Consider the following 8,332-nt stretch of genomic DNA (forward strand, 5'->3'; position numbering starts at 1 on the left):
TAAGAGTTTTAGTCAAATGCTTTATAAGATAGTATAGATAAATGTTACCGCAATTTATTCTCGATTTGTTATCTAAATGTATGTATGCATATATATATATAAGTATATATATATGTACATACCTACGTAAAGATACGTAAATATGCGTACGTATGTAAATACGAACACATATATTCGTATATATGTAAAGTTTCAAATTTTTTATACATATATATATGTGTGTGTGTGTGTGTGTTGTTTGAAAATACATGTATATATACGTATAAAAATACGTACATACATACATAAATATACGTAATATGCGTACGTATTTAAATACGTACACATATATACGTATATATGTAAAGTTTCAATTTTTTTATACGTATATATATGTGTTGTTTGAAAATACATGTATATATATGTATAAAAATATGTACATACATACTTAAATATGCGTAAATATCTAAATACATACACATATATACGTATATATGTAAAGTTTCGATGACGTTCTAATAATTGCATCAGCGCCACAATTGCAATGTCTCACCATTTTTTATCTACTGAGTTGAGAGGCAATGAATAATTGATGGTGGAGTGGGTTTGTAATGGAAAACAAGGTTATTTATAGGGAATACATAATAGGACTTGTCACATCATCATCATTTAAATACAATACGTTTAAAAAGATCGAACCAGGAACTTTGACAACAATAAGTTTTTGACCCGCTACTACTAAATTTTATCATGCGGATAGAGTGATTTAATTTTTTCTATTCCTTTCGTCTTTTTTTTAATGTCCTCTTCATTCCACCTAATGTTTATTCCAGTCTCTCCACATGCAAGATCGAACCATGCATCGTGGTTCAGTTTTTCCACCTCTTTGATTTTCTTTCTTGTATCAGCAATCCAACACTGTTGTTGCTTAATCTGTTGTTTTGCATCAGCAATCTATCTCGTCCGCTCGTTCATCTCATGTTCAATCTTCTTCTTTTTTAAACCAAGGTCCGCACGTTGTTCATGTAGTATATCCAATTTAAGTTGGTAGTCCTTGATAGCCTCTCTCACATCTTCGGACATTTTTTGTGGTAGTTGACTTCTCCACCATTCTTCTCCCAACCTCTCCCACTCCTCATTCGTCCTTGGACGTTTAAAATTAGGACTGGACAAGCTTCCGTCCATTGTTATAAAGAAAACAGGAAAATGTAGCAAGTAATATGTCTTCTAACGTCAACCCATTAAATAAGAACATTTGACGCCAAAAAAGAAGTGAATGTTTTTTTTTGCAAAATAATGTCAAAACAAATTAAAAAATGGATCGCCCCTAAGGGTAGATTCACCAAAGTCGAGGCAAAAGGGGTGCGATAGTACATTGGTAGGGTTATGGGTCAGGGTTTCAGGATGAATCTTATAAGCTTTATGTCAGCGACGGTTTAACAACTCATAGATGATTTAACAAGTCCTGGCAGGTTCATGACTGTATTTTGTAATATTTTTTTTTTTTGTAATTTATGCATTTTCTAAGCATTTTCTTTCTTTCTTAGAGACCAATCCAGATTATATTTTCTAAATCAAAGTTGTAGGTTGGTATCACACGAGTATATTAGTTTTGGAATCGTCTCATTTGGATCATCCATCTATTTTATATGAATTTTAAAACTGCATATTAATAACGAAAAGAGTGCAAACTGCCTAAAAAACAGACCGGGTCGAGCCACTTAAAGTCATAATTGGATTTTCGACCGTTCATGAAAGTTGTAGTAAATAGTAAGATTTTTATAACTGCAAAATACGGGCTTATTCTGACTTACGGTTCGTGATTTATACACTGTCAAAATACGGGAGTTGCATTGTCGGTAAAATTCAATGTTAAAATTACCGACTAAATGTTATGATCCAGCTTCCATGATTCGTTAAATTTACATGATATAAACATACTTCAACATACTAAACAGTAAAATAAGTCCATAATCGGAAAAAAAAAATTGGATCGCCCCTGGGTGACGTGGATCTCCCCTGAGGGTAGATTCACCAAAATCGAGGCAAAAAGTGGGGGCAATAATACATTGGTAGGGTTATAGGTCAGGGTTTTCCAGAACGATACTAACTGACGATTAATGTCAGAGACGATTTATCAAGTCCTGGCAGGTTCATGACCAGATTTGACAACACCATGCCAGCTATTAATTCGTAGGATGCGATAGTGCGTTGGTAAGTTCATGGGTCAAGGTCCCAGGACGAATCTTGTAAGCTTTATGTCAGGGACGATTTACCAAGTCATGCCAGGTTCATGAACGAATTTGACAACACCATGCCAACTATTAGAGCAACTTTATTAAATCGTAAGGGTCGATAGTGTATAAAAAGGATGTCTTGTGAAATAAAATATCACAACTTCATATCAAATCTTATACAAGTACTTGTCCACTTATTAAAAGAAATGGTTGCAAACCTATCATCATCGACCCATCGTCTTTTCAAACAATGCCTATCAGGATAAAGGCTTTGATTGAAAAGGCCGAACCGGAGATAAAGAAGATCACCGATGATTGGTGGGCTAACAGGAAGTGACAAAATAAACACGAAGAAGCGATTGAAGAGAAGAAAAAAGCTATCAAGCAATTGCAAAAAGAGATTCGAGCTGAGAAAAAAATTGTGAAAGACATCGCGAATGGGTACCCCGTGATGCAAGAAATGATCAATGAAAAACAGTATTTGATTGAATCTTGCAAACAACTTTACCCAGAAGGAAACTAACAAGTAGTCGAAGTGTATGTCCAAGGAGCTGGCTCCCTTGGACTACTTGAGTTTTGTGCGTCGGCCTAGGAGCTGGCATCAGACTCGAACAATTATATCGAAAATGTCCACTCTGGCCGCATCGACTGCAAGTTTTCATTATTGGTTCCTCGTCTCGTGACGGGATACGATCACAGTTACGTGGCTTTAAGTGGCTTCTAGTGGAAGGGGAATGACTTCCTTCTCGCATGTTGCACGATAAGAGTCGGAATTGAACCAATCAGAATAGAATTGACTGCAGTCTTGAATATCTAAACTTTGAGCAACAAATATCACATGACCACAAGCTATTCTAGAAAGTTGCCATTGCATGCATGTACAAGTCTTAGCATGCAAATCGCACGTCCCTTTCTTATACATGTCGTCAACTTCAAACAACAAATCGCTGATGGGATATACCTTCCAATTTGTGCTCCTATGTATTCTCTTTTCTAATTTGGCCTCCGCCCAAGGAGTCACTGCATTCATCATTTGTGCTGCAAATATTTGATATCATTAGCATATGTTACATAATCAAACATATAGTGAAAGGATGGTTGAATTTACCTCTGTTATGCCGATGTATGAAATACCATTGTTGCAATGTCGCCCGATAAAATTCAACTAACATTGTTATCGAAAGATAGCGTACAAACCGCGTTACTGAGTTGACGGACTCAACACTATTGAAAGTCATTACACTGTAACGCAATCCAGGGAAGTGCGATTGTGCCCATCTAGCATAGCCAACTTCCTCAAGATATTGAGCGGCTCTAGGTAGACTATGCCGCATCAAATCCATAGTAGCTTCAAAATTCGACAACCTGTAAGCTTTGCATGCCTCCCAGAACATCCATCGTTTCATTTTGTCTTTACTGGAGGTTAGGCGGAGGTTCTGGCTCAGATGCTGACAACAAAGTCCGTGGTGCGTGTTAGGAAATACAGTTCGTATGGCCAAGCCGATAGAGGCAGCCCTATCGGTTACGAAGGTTAAATTAGGCACATCACTGATACACTGCCTTAGCTTACGTAAAAACCATGTCCATGACATGCCACTTTCTGTCTTCCCCACTTCCATTGCAATGGGTACGATCCCATTGTTTCCATCCATGCCAACCGCTAAGAACATGGTACCAACGTATGGCCCCTTCAGATGGGCACCGTCCATTATAAGAAGCGGTCTCATGTGTCATGTTAACGATCGAATCTGCAGATGAACGAGATTGAAAATCTAAACTTCAGAACATAAAATAATGACAATAATTAAAAAATATGACAATAATTATTACTGAACAACCGAGTGCGACAAACAACATGTCGAATCGTCCAAGTCCATCAACAACGATCTCTGTCATATTCCCCGGATTTGCTAGCTTCAAATTATGACAATAAATCAGGAGTAGGTTAAACGACGATTCAGGGGGCCCCCTCAACAGTTGCAAGGCATACATCTTTGCTCGTCATACTTGGTTGTAGGAGATGCTAATATTGAACCGTTGGTTCACATCTTCCATGATTTCTTTACCATGGTACATTCTCCAACAATCCTTTAAACTCTCTGCCAATATATGACCCAAAACCTTTTTATTCGTATTATGGTGGTTTGGGTGCACTTGAGACCTTGAACATGTGTGTTCATCGTGAAGCTTCCGTACCTGAAACATACTGGTACCATCAGTGGAGACAGCCATTAAACGCCAATCACAGTCCGAATCAGAGTGATACACCGCCTTGTACCAGTGTTTGGATGATTTCTTTACCTTGATCTGAAAATTTTCATAGACGCACTTTAATCCCACTGCGAGCTTCAGTGCTTCCTTCGAGTCAAAGGTTTGGAAAACTTTGACATGAGATGTAGGCTGATAGGAAATGTTTCCCTGTCTACTTTTGATAACTTGGTCTGGACAAGGTGTTGGGTTGGGCATACCCCATAAACTATTCCTTGCCGGCTGGATTTCTTCAGCATCGGAGTTATCGTCGTCTTCGGGTACGTTCAAAATTTCGGCAGCAACAAAAACATCTTCAACCATATCTACCTCCCACAAAGGTTTTGACTGTTCAGGAGACCGGATCGGGTACGGGTTGGGAAACTGCGTCGGAGGCATGTTCAAATCTTGAACAAAATAACTGTCAGGTTGAACGGTAACTTTTTGTTCAAAATATGAATTTCCAGCGGCATCATAAGGGAAGAAGGTGCTTGGATTTTCACCACTGCCACCACTAGGGAAGAAAGTGCTTTGATTTACACCAGGAGCACAACCGGTAGGGAAGAGTGTGCTTGGACCATATGGGTTTGCACCACTAACGTCGGGTAAGAGTGTGCTTGGATTTCCACAGCTTACAGCACTGGGGTAAAAAGTGTTTGGACTGCCCGGGTTTGCACTTGATGGATTTCCTCCATAACCTCCATCGTCGACCATAAATAGTGTCAACATTTCTGGTAAACTTTGACGAATGGCGTTGTGGAAGATTACCACATCATTGTCGTCCATTAACTGATATAACGTATTCGTTTTATAAAATAAATTGAAAGAACCATGTAACTTAACTTTTCCATCACACGTTTGACGACCCCAGAATATGTTATTGGTGAAGACAAATGTATTACACATGTGGGGGAGCTTATCGGAAGGTACTCTAACACACCATTTATATCTTGGAATAAACCGCCACTTCGAATATACACAAAAACATCATCACTTTGATGTGATTTTATGTTTTGTGATGGTTGATTGTGTTTAATGGATTAAGGATTGTGATGGTTTATTGTGTTGAATGGTTAAGGGTTGTGAGAGTAGAATATATGAGAACAGAAATGAAAGAGGAGGTGTGAAAAATAATGAAGTAGAAGGTTGGTATTTATAGTGAAATTGGTTGCAGTAAAAGACAAAATAAGATTTCTTATAAGATAAGAAAAATATATCTGATTTATGCGTTTAAAAAAATCTTCACATAAAATCGTATTTTTATAAGGTTTACGGGTTGTGAGAGTACACGTTGTTTTATTTTATTTAAATAAAAACATGAAAAATAGGTTAAAAAAAACAGTTCAAATATCGTCTCATTTTTATTAAAAACACCTCTTAATTAAAAACACCCCTTAATAGATATTACAAAAAAAATACATAATAGCTGGATCGTCCCCGGCGGGCGATGGGCTGACGTGGATCGCCCCCATCCAGCCTGGATCGCCCCCCAGGGGCGATTTGGGTGGCCATTTCTGCAACCTAGTTTCAATTTGGTTATTTTCTTAATATGTATGATATAAATCGGTTATTTTGGTGAATTTTCTTTAAGATAATCATTAAGTTCTATCAGAATACTTGATTATTATCCTTATTAAAAATTATATTATTAAATCTAAAATAAATTACTTCGTTATTAAATCTAAATTAAATTATAAAAAAAATTGAATTAAAGAAATTACACAAAAAAAACTTTTAAATGGTTAATTTGATTTTCAAAATTTTATGATATCTTGAAATTTATATTTTATTCAAAAACAAAAACATTATCTCTTTCTCAAAACTACATAAAAACCGTATTAAAACATCTACAGAGATAGAATAAAACGAAACACTAAAATCGATATATATCTCGCTGCATTGTGCAAGTATCCTTCTAATATATATATATATATACACACACACACACACACATGGGGCTATTCAAGGGGGGACACAGTAATTTGTAATAACTGTGAGGAGGAATCTCAACCACAAATCAAAAGTTAAATTAAGAAAATTAATAATTATGGTAATTTTAACTTAAAAAAAATATTAATTATATATATATATATATATACACACACACACATGGGGCTATTAAGGGGCGACACAGTAATTTGTAATAACTGTGAGCAGGAATCTCAACCACAAATCAAAAGTTAAACTAAGAAAATTAATAATTATGGTAATTTTAACTTAAAAAAAATATTAATTAAAGGCATTTTTGAGATTTTAAAAATCTCATCTATCCTCTCTTCGGCGAACTTTATTCTGACAAATCTTATTCCGATGAATCTTATGTGAACAGAATATACACATTGTGATACCTAGAAGTATATATATAAATGATATTCACTGTGATACCCCCATATATATACAAGATGCACACTGTGATACCTTTGTAAAACAACTAAGATAACAAAAATACACATTGTGATACTCTTTCTAAAGCAACGAAAGTAACGAAAATGCATATTGTGAGAAACTTTATAAAACAACGAAAATACATTATGAACATTATCATTATGATACACTTCGATTCAAAAACATCTTTAAAAACCAATATATATTAGATAATTAAAATCAATCATATATTTTCTTAAAAAGATTAAATAAATCTTTTGATGAGTTGTTATAAAATAAATTATCGAATGACCTTTTTAACTTATTTAAGAAATATACTTAAATATCTCAAATGAGTAGTTCACATTAGATCTCATGGTTATCACAAACTACATAGTTCTCTTTTTTATTAGGCCCCTAAATATATATGGGCATGTTCAAACGAGAACATAAACATTTCGCGAGACGAGAAGTTTTAATATCATATATAATTGCCTCCATGATCCACAAGCTTAATCGTATACGATTAAACACATGTTGTATTGACAAACACATAAACGCTTTTATGATTAAACACATGTTGCGTTGAGAACACATAGATGCTTAATTTTATATGATTAAACACTCTCAAAAGAGTGTAATCATATATGATATTGAAACTTCTCGCATTCTCGTAAAATGTTTAACTTCTCGCATAATCCTCTCTCTCTCTCTCTCTCTCTCCTTATATATATATATATATGTGTGTGTGTGTGTGTGTGTGGAATTAGGATCGTGTAGGAATCTTTTGTTAAGAACCTAGTAACCTACTCAAAATCGTTAGATGAACCTACCTCTTGATAAACGATGCTGATGGACAGGTGGCATTTTGGTAATAAAATGGAACATTCGATGACAATTGTTTGGACGAACACAAAGCTTAACATAAGTTGGCACCCACGAAATATGTTAACATACCTTAAATGACCAAGTCATCATGCAAATATCCAATCTGAATATACATTAACAAACAATGACAACTTTGAACATACATGGATGTTAGTTAACATGCCCCATAACCTTCACAAATATTAACATGAAAACCTTAACATACCTTAATACATCTTAACCGCAATCTCAACATAAGTTAACATATATTAAGATTGAATATTAACAAACCTTAACATATATTAACACACAATACCCATGCATATTAATGTATCTTAACTTTCGTTAACATGCATTTATTCATAAAAATGTTAATATATATTAACGAGCAACACTAATGCCATGAACGAATGATCGATCGACCCCTCATTCATTTTTGATAGCATGCACACAGATCCCTCAAAATCAAGAGTTATGTGAGGATTATTACAGTTTTTGTCAAGATTTATCCATTGGTTCACAATGTAAAGTCGGTTTTTAATGGAATTTTCCCTCTCTCTCTATATATATAATTTAAAGGTTGTTTTAACTACTGAAAATAGAAAAATATTAAAAATTGATTTAACTATTAACATTTT

This window comes from Cynara cardunculus (assembly GCF_001531365.2).
Source record: "Cynara cardunculus var. scolymus isolate 2C chromosome LG 5, CcrdV1, whole genome shotgun sequence".
Taxonomy (NCBI): domain Eukaryota; kingdom Viridiplantae; phylum Streptophyta; class Magnoliopsida; order Asterales; family Asteraceae; genus Cynara; species Cynara cardunculus.